The 15930-nt window shown below is 33.1% G+C and overlaps 1 non-coding gene across 1 annotated transcript; it reads right to left on the reverse strand.

Annotated features, from left to right (window-relative positions):
* Nucleotides 1-1079: 1079 nt before the first annotated feature.
* On the reverse strand, nt 1080-1183 carry LOC141541981 (U6 spliceosomal RNA). Its single transcript, XR_012481992.1, has one exon. It is a non-coding gene; the product is annotated as a U6 spliceosomal RNA (small nuclear RNA).
* Between the last annotated feature and the right edge of the window lie 14747 nt (nt 1184-15930).

Genomic DNA, 15930 nt, shown 5'->3' on the forward strand with positions numbered 1-15930 from the left:
TCTCTCTCTCTCTCTCTCTCTGTGTTTCTCTTTCTGTCTCTCTCTGTCTCTGTCTCTGTCTCTGTCTCTGTCTCTCTCTCTCTCTCTCTCTTTCTCTCTCTCTCTCTCTGTCTTTCTCTCTCTCTCTGTCTTTCTCTCTCTGTGTCTTTCACTCTCTCTCTTTCACTCTCTCTCTCTGTCTCTCTGTCTCTCTCTCTCTTTCTTTCTGTCTCTCTCTCTCAGTTATCTTCTATCTGCATTTGACTATGACACTTTATACCTATTTATAATTCAAGATCATATATATATATATGTACATATATATATGTGCACACACATATATATACATATATATGTAAACATATATATATATATATTTATGTGTATATATATATATATATATATAAATGTGTGTATGTTATTAGAAGTTTCTCCATATCCTCTTTCTTTTTTCATTCTATTGCTTTCACGTATTTTTATTGTCTTCTCATCTCATACTATTTAGAAAATGAGCAGTTAATTCTTTAACTTATACTTCCCACTTTTCATCTGCCTTTTGATTTCCCTTTTTCTTCACATTACTCATCATTAATTAAAATGCCCTCTCTCTTTATTCTATTTTCATTTTTCCTTGCACCATTTTTTAAATCTTTTCTTCCTCCTCTGTATTGACCCACAATATAATTGTATAACCTTGTAGAAACAGCCAATTTGCTAACTATATATTTAGTTTTGTTATATATATATATATATTTATTTATTTTTAATGTGAGCCGTGGAAAGATCTCAGTGTGTCTTCTTCTCTTTTGTTACTTCTCATTCTTTGTCAGACATTACTACCTCTACCTTTCTCGTAGTCTACTCCTGAGGATTATTTTGTATTTGTGTATGTCGCTTCTACTTTACTTCAACTCATTAACTTGCCTTGCTATAACTTAGCCTCACCACTGTTCTCTTTTCCATAAGCCATTCATTATCTTCTTCCCCCAATTTTTCCCTCTCTCTTTATCCCATTCCTCTTAATTTACACAGCCTTCAATATCCAACCTCATACTATTTCCTCATCTGTTCCTCTTTATTTTACTTCTTTCTCTCTCTTTTTTAAATTTGAATGCTTCAAATTTGCTTTCATTCTTGCACAAGGGCCATGCTAATCTTCTCTATGTCATTCCAATTTTAGTATATGTGCTGCTGAAACAAGCACCCGTTCCTCTTTTTTAAATAGATTTTGGATGGTTCTATAACCTTCTGATGTATGTATATGTGTGAATGATATGTATGTGTGTATGTTCCCTCTTTAATGCATTTCCCATGTAAGAATACATAGTAGAATGTTTAGCTTTTCGGAGTCACATCATAATCAGCTTTATCCTTATCTTTCTTCTTCAATTATTGATGTGAAATATGTTTGACATTTTCATCTATAAAACATTTAGTCCCTTGAAATTAGTCTTGGATATTGGCCTTTATATTTTAAATTTTCTATTGAATTCAGGTTTGTTTGCAGTATACTCTTGAAAAATCTGACATTTCATTGAATGTCTATTTTTAAACATTCAATATTATATTCAAATTTTATTGTATATAATATTTTGGACACAACCCTAATTCTTTTGATTGTTGATATGTACTATTATAGGACTTAGGATCTTTTATTTTAGCTACTAAATAATTATGTGCAATCCAATTGTAGTTCCAGCATATATGAACTTTGTTATTGTTGTTTGTAAATTTTTTTTTTGATATGGGATTTAGAAATGTAGCAATGATATATATATGTATATATATACACACATATATATATATATATATATATACATATATATATGCATATATGTATGTATGTATGTATATGTTTTCCTTCCAGGATCAAAAGATCCTAGAAGTAGTGATTGATGATTTTTTTTTTTTTTTTGTACTTTCCCTTCTTGCTTTATCATCTCAGGTCAATTTTTTAATTATTTCTTGTAATTTTGTTTCAAAGTTCTTTTTTGGCTATAGTATTCAGGTGGTCAAATTATCCTTATGCTTTCTTTTCTTGATCTGCTCTTCAGATATATTGTTTGTCTTATGTTTCACCTTCTCTTCTATTTTTTCATTCTTTACATTTTATTATTTCTTTCCCACTTCTAATTTTCTTTTCTTTTTTTATTAAATTAAATACAAAATAAGAAAAAAAACTAGAAAAAGAAAGTTAAATTAAAAAAAAAAAAACTAAACTAAGCATTGTCATGTGCCCAGCAGAAAATTAAAGAAGATTCAAAATATATATAATAATAAGTTTTCATTTCAAGAAAGTGTATCTAATAATAGAAGAGATTATGTTTATAAATCATAAATGTCTATTTTCTTTGCTTCCTGGTGGATGGGTGTGTATAGGTATTATATATATAGATGTATATATATATATATATATATATATATATATATATAGATGTATATATATATATATATATATATATATATATATATATAGATGTATATATATAGATGTATAATACATATATATGTATATTACATATATATACTATATATACACACATGCATGTATGTACATATATTCACATATATATGTATTTATATGCTTATATACATATACCTACATGTACACATGCCCATATATACTCACACACATTTATTGATATGTAAATATGCATCTAAAACATTATTAAAATGGTTGAAATATACTGTAGATATCTCTCTTGATTGAACCTTTAAGTTTGTCGTTGTCTAATATCAATACTTCAAATATATTTTAATAAAAAAAGAATAAGAAAAAAAGAAAAACAGAAGAGGAATACAAAACAAAACAAAAGAGAACATTTTCATGTGTCCAGCAGAACATCAAGAAGGAGTCAAAATATATAAATTATCATTTCAAGAAAGTATATATATATATGCATATATATATATAGTAGAAGAAATTATAGTCACGAGTGTCCATCATTTCTATTCTTCCATGTAAAATGTTCTTTTTATTTCTCTGCTGTACACCTTTTTATGTTATTATTTTCTCCCCCCTTTTATCTCTACCTCCACCCCCAAGCAGGCTAGAGTCTAGAAATTATATATTCATTTATACATATGTAGATTATATAAATATACATACACACATGCCACCTACACACATATACATTTTTCATATTCTTGCTGACTCTATGCTTTAATTCTGCTCCTTAACTTGCTTTGCTATTACTTAACATTCTCCCCCCCACCTAAACACATGGGTCTCCCCTTGTCTTCTTCCCTCACCTTTTGCTTCCCCATTTGCCCATCATGCCTTATTTCTTTATAAATTTTGGATGGTGCTATACTCTTCATGGTATGTATGTAGTGTTTCCTATTTAACCCAATCCCAATGTGAGTAGGTTTTCAGAACTAAATGCCTCTGTATCTATTGTTCCTCTGCACGTCATTTGCATAACATAATTGCTATTTTTATCTTAACTCTGTCCCCAATCTTTTTTTTTTTGTACTACCCTGCTGTTGATGTCAATTTTAATATTGCCGTATATGTCCCATGTAAAAAAATAAAAAAATAAACAATTTATCCATTTAGAGTTACTTGAAATTAATCTTTTTATATTGACTCTTACATGTTAAATTTTCTATTTAATTTGGGTTTGGTTGATAGAAAGTCCTGAAAATTTTAATTTTATTGAATATGTTTTTCATTTAATATTATAGGTAATTTTGTTGGATATTGAAATTTTTGGCACAGACCTAGCTGTTTCAATTGTAGGTAGATATAATTCCAGGACCTGCAGTCTTTCTGCCTTTTATTGTGGCTACTGACAAGTCCTGTACAATTCTAATTGTAGCTTCAGTGTATTTGAATTGTTTTTTTTTTTTTTCCTGTTTCTTGCAAATTTTTTTCTTTCATCTGGGGTTTTTGAAATTTAGCAATAATGTTTGTTTGTTTGTTTGTTTTTTGGTTTGTTTTGTTTTTGTTTTTTGTTAAACAAAGGATCTTGTTGAGGTATTGACTGGTGAATATTTTTTTCCTATTTCTACTTTCCCCTCATTGTATCACTTAAGAATTATTTTCTTCTATTATATCTTGCTTTATTTATTATTTATTTTTTTTGGTCACAAATTTCAGGCACTCCATTCTTATATTTTTTTTTCTTCTTGATCTGTGTTCCATATCTGTTGTTTTTCTTATAAGATGTTTCACATTCTATTTTTTTATTCTTTATAATATGTATACTCTCCTAGCTTCACTGGGTTCCCCTTGACCAGTTCTAATTTTCAAGGACTTATTTTCATCTTACAGATTCTGTATCTTCTTTTCTAGTTGGTAATTTTTTTTTCATAATCCTCTTGTTTTTCTTGGGTTTTTTATTTTACTTTTTCCTCAATGCCTCATTAGATTTTTTTTTTTTAAAGGCTTTGGATATGGGAGATTCGACTTTGGTATCATCTTCTGAATGTGTATTTTGATCTGCTTTGTCACCACAATGACTTTCAGTGCTCAGAAACTTTTTTTGTTGTCTGTTCATTTTGCCAGCCTTTTACTTTGTTAAAGCAGGTCTCTGTTTCCAGGGTGGACTTTTTCAAGCTTCAAGGGTTTTGTGCAGCTGTTGTCAGAGATACTTCTAGGAACCTGAGCAAGCACTCTTTTATTCCCTGGAACTTATAGGAGTGTACCTGCTCCACTGTAGCTGTAAGATCTAATGTGCTAAAGCAAGAGTTCTGCTTTGCTGATGCTAGGGCCCTGGGATTGGGGTAGAGGCTGTAGAGACACAGCCTGCACTGGGCCTGCACACCAGATTCCCACTCTGTTACCACAGATTCTCTCCACTGACCTTCAGAGTCCTTCTGGTATTCCCAGGTCTCAGAAGCCTGTAGCACTACTGATAAATCAGAGTTCCCACCTCATTAAAGCTGCCAGCCCAGAATGGGACTGGGAGCTAGGATGGGGCTGCTAGTTTACATGCTAGTCTCCCACCCTCATTCCACAGACCTTTCCTGCTGACCTTCTAAATTCTTTTTGGCTTTAAAATATTCTACTCTGTCTTTTATTTAGAATTTATTTAGAATCATTATTTAAAAGAATTTGAAGTGGTTTGGGGCAGAGTTTGGGCAAGTTCCTACTTTTGCTCTGCCATCTTGGCTCTGCTTCTTTCATTTGATTTTTAATTTTTTTTCTGAGTTCTATAAATTCTCTATGGTCAGGGACACATTTCACATTACCCTTTGGCATAGAAGCTTTTTTATACTTCAGTGTCTTCCTCTAAAGATGAAATCCAGTCTTCCTTTTTCCCATAGTAAATTTCTATGGTGGGGGTCCCTTCTTTCCCTATTGGAGTCCAGCTCCAGTGAATACCAAGAGTATGAATACATATCTAAGGCCAGATAGAAAATATGCTTTGTAATTTCCATTTATTAATCTGAGAGCCAGGGTTTATATACTTTTTTAGGGTAGAGTGACATTATTATATTACTAGCTTCCTTCTGGTGACATCAAATACCTTCCAGGATTAATGCACAGATCTTTCTTTGACATTTCAGCATCCACCTTAACTATAAATACCAAGGTATTTATCAACACAGAATTGTAAATACCATATTTGTGATGCTCATCAATACCAACAGAATTGTAAAAAGTGATATTTATCAATACCATAGATTTGTCTAATTTTCAAAATAGTAAATAACATTATCATGCTAATGATATTTTACCTTAAGTATGTCCTTAACTTGTTTTGCTGTTACTTAATGCCCTCCTTATTTTCTTCCCACACACTTTCCTTCCCTCTTTATCTTATTCCCATTAATCTATACACCTTATCTAACTCCTGTTAATCTAAACACAAATCTGTACCCCATCTTCTCCCTTGTTATCTTCCCTCCTCTTTATTCCTTTCTAATTAATTTATATATTTTGTCCCACTACCATAATTCTGCATATATGTATGTGTATGTGAATGTGTATATGTATGTCTATGTATATATGTATATTGTTCCCTATTTAACCCATTCCCAATGTTTGTAGGTTTCAGAACTACAAGCCCTCCTCCTTCCTCTAATGACTTTGTGTTTGTGTTGTGTCTTTCTCTGCACTTCATTTGTACAACATAATTACTATATTTTACCTTTTCCTAGAAAGTTTTGCTTTTAAAGTCATATCAAATTTAACTCTGTTGTGCCACAGCTCCCTTTTATCATCCTGCCTCAGTTTCCCTGAATTGTTCTGCCTCAGTTATTCTGCTCAATCTTGCAACACCACCCCTCCCTACTAATCATGATGATACAGATAAGCAGACAGACCTTCTGTCATAGACATCATCAGAATGTTGGGTGTTGGGTGCCTCTCCCTATTCTGCAATCCCAATTATCAGATATCCCCCATGCCTCCCCTCACTCTGTCAGAACCCTTCCAGCTCTCAGTGCTCTGACTCTGCCTCAGTCTACCCCTTGTATCTGAGCTACGTGTGTATATGTCATTGAAAGCTCACATTGTTTGCTGGATTCTTTGAGACAATAGTTTCATTCAGCCCTAGGACTAAAACATGGATCCATTTGATCCCAGTAAATCTCTCCCTTTCAAATAAAATATAAAATACTCTCTATCTCTGTCATGCCTCAGTTTCTCTGGCATTACAACTCTACCCGAATTTTTCCTTTGAGCTACCTATTTGCTGATGTCAATCCTAAACTAATACTAAATATAAAAAATCATAAATGATTTGTCCATGCTGAGTTCCTTGAAATTAATCTTTGATATAAGATCTAATATGTTAATTTTTAAAATGAATTTCACATTTATTAAGACAAAATCCTGAAAATCTGCAAGTGTGTTGAATATCATTTTATTTTTTCATTCAATAATATGAATAATTGGGCTGCTTATGATATTTTTGGCTTCAGGCCTAGTTTTTCTGATTGTCAGGATAGCTAATTCAAGGACCTACAGTGCTTTATTGTGGCTGCTGATAAATCCTGCACAATTCTAATTGCAGGGCCACCATATTTGATTTTTTATTTTTCATTTCTTACAAAATCTTCTCTTGATCTAGGAGTTTCAAAATTTGGCAATAATCTTCCTGTGTTTTTGTTTATGTTTTTTTTTTTTTTTTTTTTTTTACAAAGGATCTCTTTGAGATGGTGATGAATGATTTTTTAAAAATATATATTTCTACTTTTCTCAGATTTTCTATTATTCCAGGACAATTTTCTTTGATTATTTCTTGCATTATTGTATCAGCTCTTTTTTTTGTCACTGCTTTCAGGTAGTCTAACCATTTTTATATTTTCTCTTCTTGATTTGTTCTCTAGATTTGCTGTTTTTCATATATTTTCCATTATTTTCTATTTTTTCATATTTTTTTGTATTTTGTTTTGTCATTTCTTGGTCACTTGTTTCCCTTTGCCTAATTCCAATTTTCAAAGAATCATTTTCTTCTTTAAGACTCCTTATCTCCTTTTCTAGTTTGTTGACTTTTTTCACGATCTTGTTTTTATTGAATTTTTCTCATTTTTATTTTTTTCATTCTTTTTCATTTGATTTTTAAGGGTTTTTAATTTTTTTTTGCCCTTTATATTTTTTTGACCAGGTAGCCATTTAATATTATTCTTTGGGGTTTGGGAAGTTTTTATTCTTTAATATCCTCCTCTGAAAATAAACCTTGGTCTTTCTTATTCCCATAGTAACTTTCTCTACATGGATTCTTTCTCCTTTGCATACTCATTTAAAAAAATAAGAATTTATTAATGTAATCATCTCTATTTCCAGGTGTGGTGGTGGTGGTAGTGGGGTATCTCTATTTATATCTCAATTCTCCTCTTTGACCTGAAACCAAAAAGAAGAACTTTAATTACTGTAAGTGCTCAGGACTGTATCTCAGCAAAACAGGTGGGTTTGTTCTTAATAATAGCCTTTTATTTTCAAAATACATGCAAAGATAGTTTTCTTCATTCATTGTTATAAAACCTTATGTTTCAAATGTTTCTCCTGCCCTCCATCACATCTTCCTCCCTATACAGGTAGTAATCCAATATAGATGAAAAATGTATAATTCTTCTAAAGGTATTTCTACATTTAACAGGGTGTACAAGAAAAATCAGATCAAAAATGAAGAAAAAATGAGAAAAAAAGCAAGCAAACAAGCACAACAACAAAGTTGAAAATCCCATGTTGTGATCCACATTCAGGCTCTCTCCATCACAAATGGATTATGGAACTGGTCTGAATCACATCTTTGTTGCAAAGAGCCAAGTTCATCAGAGTTGATCATCACATAATCTTGTTTATATGTACAATTTTCTCTCAATTCTGCTCACTTCACTTAGCATCATTTAATATGTCTCTCCAGACCTTTCTTAAATCACCCTGCTGATCATTTCTTATACCCTAACTTATTCAGCCAAACCCCAATTTATGGGCATCCACTCAGTTTCCAGTTCCATGACACTATAATAAAAGCTGCTACAAACTGTTTGCACATGTGGGTCTTTTACCCTTTTTATGATTTCTTTGGGATGCAGTAGGAGATACTGCTGGATCAAAGGGTATAACCCTTTGGGCATAGTTCCAAATTACTCTCCAGAATTGTTGGTTCAGTTCACAACTCTAAATGTATCAGTTTCCCAGTTTTCTCACATCTCTTCCAACATTTATCATTATCTTTTCCTGTCATCTTTGCCAATCTAAGAAATGTGAAGCAATATCTTAGTTATCTTAATTTGCATTTCTCTAACCAATAGTGATTTAGAGCAGTTTGTCACATGACTAGAAATGGCTTTGATTTATTCATCTGAAAAATGTTTATATCCTTTGACCATTTATCAACTGAAGAATAGCTTTTATTCTTATGAATTTGATTCAATTCTCCATATATTTTAGAAATGAGGCTTTCATCAGAGCTCTTGGATATTAAAAAAAAAAAAAAAAACAAACATCTTTCCCATTTTCTGCTTCCCTTCAAATCTTGGCTACATTGGTTTTGTTTATACAAAAAAAAAGTTTTTAATGTAAATAATAAAATTATATATTTTGCATTTCATAATATTCTCTAGTTCTTCTTTGGCCATAAATTCCTTCCTTTTCCAAAGATCTGAGGGGTAGAATAGCCCTTGTTGTCTTAATTTGCTTATAGCATTACCTCTTATGTCTAAATTATGAACTCTTTTGACCTTATTTTGGCATAGACTATTATTATGCCTAGTTTCTGCCACACTATATTCCAATTTTCATTGATCCTATTCTTTATTAACAGAGGTTTCCTCAGTATCCCCATACTCAAGGCCCTGACTTCTCCACATTTTCCAGGAGATGAAAGTTCTTGTGGTTGTGACTGACAATACCTCTGAAGCCAGCTAACCCAAGGGCTCTCCACTTGCTTCAATGAAGCTGGCCAGAAATGTTTGCTAATTCACAAGGGCTAATTCTGCATCCTTGGGTCTTTCTTTAAGTTTTCTTCAGTTTTCCTAAGAGGAGTCCTGTTCTTCCTCAAGGATTATGTTTTTTTACCTGGTCTACATTTGCCCTGAGGTACAATTTTGTTTTGTTTGTGGGGGAAATCTGGAGCAAGTTTTCTGACTCATTTGGCCATCTTTCCAGAATCCTCCTTCACATCTATATTGTTGGCAATATAATTCTTAATGTGTTTATCATGATCCCATTTTGCTCAAAAAACTTTAGTAACTACTCATTTTCTGTGATAAAAACACAAATTATAAATGCTAACATTTAAGGCTCTGCAATCTGGTGGAAATCTACTTTTCTAGAATTATCTTATACTTTCCTTTTTACATTTTTACTACATGAAATTATTTTCTGTTTTCTAATTTTTGTGCTTCCCTTTCTTTTTTTAAATAAATGTATCAGTCTACATAGACCACCATACTTGGAAATCTACCCCCTAAATCACTACAGGGTAAAATATTTTGTTCCCCTTCAAGATCAAAATTGGGTACCATATCCTTAATTAATAAAGTGTCTAATATTTTCTATGCAGTCATAGACAAATTCAAAAGTGAAATGTTTATTTTGCTCAAGCCACTTACAATCTAAAAAGAGGAAGGGGCAGCTAGACAGTGCTATGAATAGAACACCAGTTCTGAAATCAGGAGGCCCTGAGTTCAAATGTGGTTTCAGACCACTTAACACCTGCTAGCTGTGTGACCCTAGGAAAGTAATTTAACCCCAATTGCCTGAGGGAAAAAATCTAGAAAGAGGAGATAAATAAATATATAGCTATCCCTTCTATATCATATAGGTTAGGAGCTCACTGCCCCTGAGATCTAGAAAATTTGTATAAAATATTTTGACTCTCCCCATGTGCTAGAGAATTCTACATGTTTTCTTTATTTTTTCCCTTTAGGGGGTATTTAAAATACTTAACTTTAAAATTTAGCTTAAATATTTGTTCAAATGCTCTGGGTCATCTACTGATCTTTGCATATTGTCTGTGGCTTCCAAAAACCATCACCAAAATTGACTTCTCAAGCCAAACTGCAATATATATCAAAATTGCAATGGAGAATGTTTCAATGTGGAATGAATAACTTTATCTAGCTCTCTATCTTATTTTGTGGAAAAATATTGGCAGATAGGTAAAGGTACTTCAGCTGAATCATGAAGTACAATATGGACTTATACTGTAGAGTTGTGAGTCACTTCAGTCATGGTCTATAGTCACTACAAAGCCACAGAAATGAAAGATGGATTGCCATGAAAGAAGGACAATTAGAAAATCAGTTTGGTTAGAATATAAGTCTGAATAATACGTATTAAGAATAATTGTGAAGGCTGAATTGTGAAGAGTGTTAAATTATAAACAGAGGAATTTATTAGAGTAGGGAAATATCATGGTCATATCTTCATTTTCAGAAAATCATTTGGGCAGATTTGTGGATAGGATGAATAAGAGCAGTAGGGATAAACTAAAGGCAAAGAGATTAATTAGAAAGTTATTTGATGCCCTCAATTTTTTTTAGCAATTTATATAGATGTTGCCTATTATCTTAAGATTTTTAAAATTTTGTCCCTTCCATCAATTTGCTAAATATTAGACATTCTAGTGGATTTTAAACCTCACAAGGACAAAATCAGTTTTCTTTATAAGGACAATATTTTACATTTTAATAGTTATCTCTTAGTGTACTCAGTGTATTAAAATTTACATTTTAGTAAATAGTTATCTCATAGTGTACTATAATATTTCTATATCTCTTAGTGTGTTGTTTAGTTTGGAAATACTGACAAAGTTTTAGTCTTGGCATATTTAGTTCAAGATATAGTCACACGAATCTCTCAAAAATCTAATAATATTTTTTCTTATTATTCATCCACCACAAAACATGTGCATCTGCCAATTTAAAGCAATCCTTCAAAATTCCTGGACACTTGATGCCAGTGTAACTGGAAATGTGACATTCAAAATCATTCTAAGTAAATTTATAGCCAAGCTTCCTACCACTAAGTACCTTGTTTTAAAGCTGTAAATCTTTACTCTGACAAACCCTGGAAAGCAATTTCTCTTTGGAGGGATTCGCCCACTCTCCTCCTTTTCACTATTTTCTTCTTCCTTTCATCTTTAACCATATTTTCTAGTGTTTTTTTTAAGGTGAACATAAATGCCACTAACACTGAACTCAAAAAATATGTTCTAAATCTCAAAACCTATGTTTTTTATGATTTCCTATGCTAGTGCTCAACTTTTTTTTTCCTGTTTTTTCCTCATATATTACTATCTAAGTCTTTTAAAATTTCTGAGTATCTTTTCTTGCAATGGCTCAAATAAGTGCTGGCTGTTGAGACTCACTGAATTTAAGAGTATTGAGGGTACATTAGGAAATCCCATAGGGAACTTTTCAAATACTGAAAATCCATTTTAGAAAGCTCTTTTGTTTTTTCCTTCTCTTCCATTTTCTTCCCATTATTTCCCTTCCATTTTATATATGAAAAATCCATTATAGGCTATTGGTCTCAATTTGGGTTTTGGGAACCATGGCAATCTATCATCACCAGCAGCAGTGACTTTGTCAGTAGCATAACTTTGTATGCCTCATCTGACATTTGATTGGGCTAATATCTTGAAAGACTTTCCTATAAAATAGAAGGAGTCCTTCAAATGAATCTCTCCTTCTCTCTGTTACCATTACTAGATTTTTTTCCACAATGACTTAGCATTTATTTTCTAGAAAATCTCTCTATCTTTCTCTTCCTCCCAATTAGTGAATTCTCCCTTTCTTACAATTTGAGATGAGAGTCAGGACATCCTTCATTTCTCCTTTGGTTTTACTTCTGATTCACACTTCACTACTGTACCTCTCTCTTACCTCTATTTTCCATCTACTTTTCAATTCTGTAAAATAGAATTGTCCTATTTAACAATAAGACTGTAATCTTCTTCAGGATGGGGAGTTCTTTTTTCTTGCATTTACATTCTCAGCAATGAAAAAAATGCTAGATTGTAATAAGAACTTAATAAATGCATCTTGACTTGACATAATTGTATTGGGAGAGGATGGACTAAAAGGGAAGGTCTTGGCTTCCCAAATACAAAAAGTAAAGTGAAATTTGGCATATTTTGCTAGTGGCTTCTCTAATAATTTAGAAGATCCAAGAGATTTAAATGTCTTCATTTTTATTCAGGATGAATATCGAGGTAAAGATTAAAACTCTCAGCTATTAGCTTTCAAAGTTTTAAGCCTTCTAATCTTAAAACTTTTTTATTACAGATGCTAGAATCTTTGGAGAGTAGAAGTAATCTCACAGACCAGCAGTCCAATTCTGTTAAAATTGAGAAAACTGAGGCTTAGGGAGATTAAGTGATTTGCCCCAAATTACACCCATAATAATCATGAGAGATGAAAATTGGACTTTGATTACCTCCATGTCTAATATTTCTGGAGGAGACAGGAGGATATTATTTTGTAACTGACCCTATGAGTTTTTGGAACAAGAGAAAGGCACGTATACCTGAGAAAATACCATTTGGAAAGGATCATGCCAATTCTCCCAAAGTGATTAAAATTAAAGAATGACAGGCAAGTAAATAGGCTAATATGAAGAGTTTTTACATCTGTTCTTGTTTAGCATAAAATTTAAATTACATGGGCTTATATCCTAAAGATATCTTAAAGGAGGGAAAGGGACCCAAAAGTGCAAAAATGTTTGTGGCAACCCCTTTTTCTAGTGTCAAGAAACCATAAAATAAACAGATGCTTATGATTGGGAGAATGGTTGAATAAGTTATAGTATATGAATATTATGGAATATTATTATTTAATAAGAAAGGATTGGCAGGATGATTTCAGAGAGGCCTGGAGAGAGAACTAATGCTAAATGAAATGAGAAGAAAAAGGAGATCATTGTAAACAGCAACAACAAGATCATACAATGATCAATTCTGATGGATATGGATCTTTTTAACAATGAGATGATTCAAGCCTGTTCCAATGATCTTGTGATAATGAGAACATATGCACGCAGAGAGAAAACTGTGGGAACTGAGGATGGTTTATGACATAGCATTTCACTCTTTTTTGCTGTGGTTTTAATTTTATTTTCTTTCTCATTTTTTATCTGATTTTTCTTGTGGAACAAGATAATTGTATAATTATGTATGTCTATTTTGGATTTAACATGTATTTTTACCATGTTTAACATATATTGGATTACATTCCATCTAGGGGAGGGATGGGAAAAGAGGAGTAAAAATTGGAATATAGCGTTTTTCAAGGGTTATTGTTGAAAAATTATCTTGCATATGTTTTGAAAATAAAAAAAAATTGGAGCAGAGCCAAGATGGTGGAGAAGATACACCCAAATTTGTAAGCTCCCTTCTACCCTTATTACCAATTAGTTAAATCAGCCTCAAATATAACTCTGCACTGATAAAAACCACAAGGTTAGAAGCACAACATACCAACTGAAGAGAATCTGGAATTTCAACAGAAAAGGCGGTTCTGAGGGCAGGAAAAAAAAAGGCCAGCACAGACAAGGTTAGGTGCTAGCACACTGTGCCAATCGGTCTGGGGAGAACTCTGGGATCAGAGAAGCCACTGAGATAGAGGAATCTGACACAGGCTGTTGGCTCTTCTCTGCTTATAGAACAGCAGTTCAGAAGAGAAATCAAGCCACTTTAAAATATAAAGCCAGATCCTAAATCCACCCCAATCCAGAAGTGACCTAATAAATCTCTGAAGGGCTATGAAGAAACCTTCTGCTGCCTGGGGTTTCTCCTTGGGGTAGTTGAGAGCCTGAACCATGGGGACACAGCCCGAGGCAGCCTTTAATCCACATAGTGCCGGGCTCAGCCTGAGGCAGTGGAATTCTAACAGCAGCTGAATTCCCAGAGAAGCGGAACCTTTGAAGTAGGGACTATTATTTCCCAGCAGACACTTCCTGTTTGAGCACAGGGGCTTTTCACATCAGCTGCTGACATCCACCGCCCCACAGGAGGCATTGGCTGGGGTTTGTGACGCTTTCACTGTTCAGCCTTAAACCTCAGGGCAAGCATTAGGCCACATAGCAGGGTCCTTCACTGGGCACTCCTCACAGCACAGCCATGCCAACCACCTCTGAGGCATTTCCGGGGAGGGGGAGGGGAACTGTCTCCCAGAGCTCTCTCTTAGCTCAGACACAGGGTTGTTGCATTCTACCTCTGGTCTGGAAGGAAGCTGGTAAATAAATAAATAAACTTCTTACCCCAAGGGCAAACCCCAACAGATTTTTAACAATGAGTAAGAAGCTGAAGAGAATGATTGACACCTTCTACACAGAGAAAGAGCATGTATCCTACCCTGAGGAAACTAACAGCAGAGAGTCTGCAGATAACACCCTAAAGGGGAATGATACCAGCCCCTTATCACATAACTCTCTCCTAGAAGAGACTATTAAAAAGTTAAGAGGGTTTGAAGAAAAATGGGGAAAGGAAAGAGAAGCTATGACAGAGAATAACAGTGTCCTGAAATTTGAGTTGAAAAAAATAAAGAATTCACAGGAGGTGCAGGGAAAAAATTGTGAATTAGAAAAGGTTAAAAAATGACAGGAAAGTGGGATTTCTGAATTGGAAAAAGAAAAATTAGTGAAATGGAAAAAAATTCAACAGAGTAAAATAATTCATTTAAAAACTGAATTGGGCATATGCAAAAAGAACTAAAAATGTGAATGAAGAAAATAACTCATTAAAAATCAGGACTGAACAAAGAGAAATTAATTATTCATTGAGAAACTAAATGAAAACCTGGAGAATAGCGTCAAACACTTACTGGGAAAATCTATAGACCTGGAAAATAGATCTAGGAGAGATGATCTGAGAATCTTTGGACTTCCTGAAAAGTATGATCAAAAAAAGAGCCTAGATTCTATTTTATAGGAAATCAACAAAGAGAACTGTCCAGAGATAACAGAAACAGAAGGGAAAATAGGCATTGAAAGAATTCATCGAATACCTTCTGAAAAAACCCTAAAAAAAGAACTTCACGGAACATTGTGGCTAAGCTGCAGAACTACCAAACTAAGGAAAAAATATTGCAATCAGCTAGGAAAAAAGCCAATTATAAAGGTTTCACAATAAGGGTCATGTAAGATCTGGCTGCCTCCACATTAAAGGATCTAAGGGCCTGGAACCTGATATTCCAAAAGGCAAAAGAACAAGTATTGCAACCAAAAATAAACTACATAGCTAAGTTATTTCATGGAAGAAGATGGTCATTTCATGAAACAGAGGAATTCCATTTGTTTCTAAGAAAAAAACCAGGCTTAAACAAAAAATGTGATCTACATCCACAAGATTCAAGAGAAGCAGAAAAAGGTAAAAAGAACTCTTGAAAACTGTATCACTGTTGTGGATATACAGAAAGTCTGCATGGATAATTTGATTTTATTGATATAATATATAAAATAGGGAAGTAGTAAAGGGAAGGGGATAGTATCAGAAAAAGGGGAAGGAGTGATAAGAAGAGGGAAACTACATCCCAGGAAAAGGCATAGAA

This window comes from Sminthopsis crassicaudata, chromosome 4 (assembly GCF_048593235.1).
Source record: "Sminthopsis crassicaudata isolate SCR6 chromosome 4, ASM4859323v1, whole genome shotgun sequence".
NCBI classification, from domain to species: domain Eukaryota; kingdom Metazoa; phylum Chordata; class Mammalia; order Dasyuromorphia; family Dasyuridae; genus Sminthopsis; species Sminthopsis crassicaudata.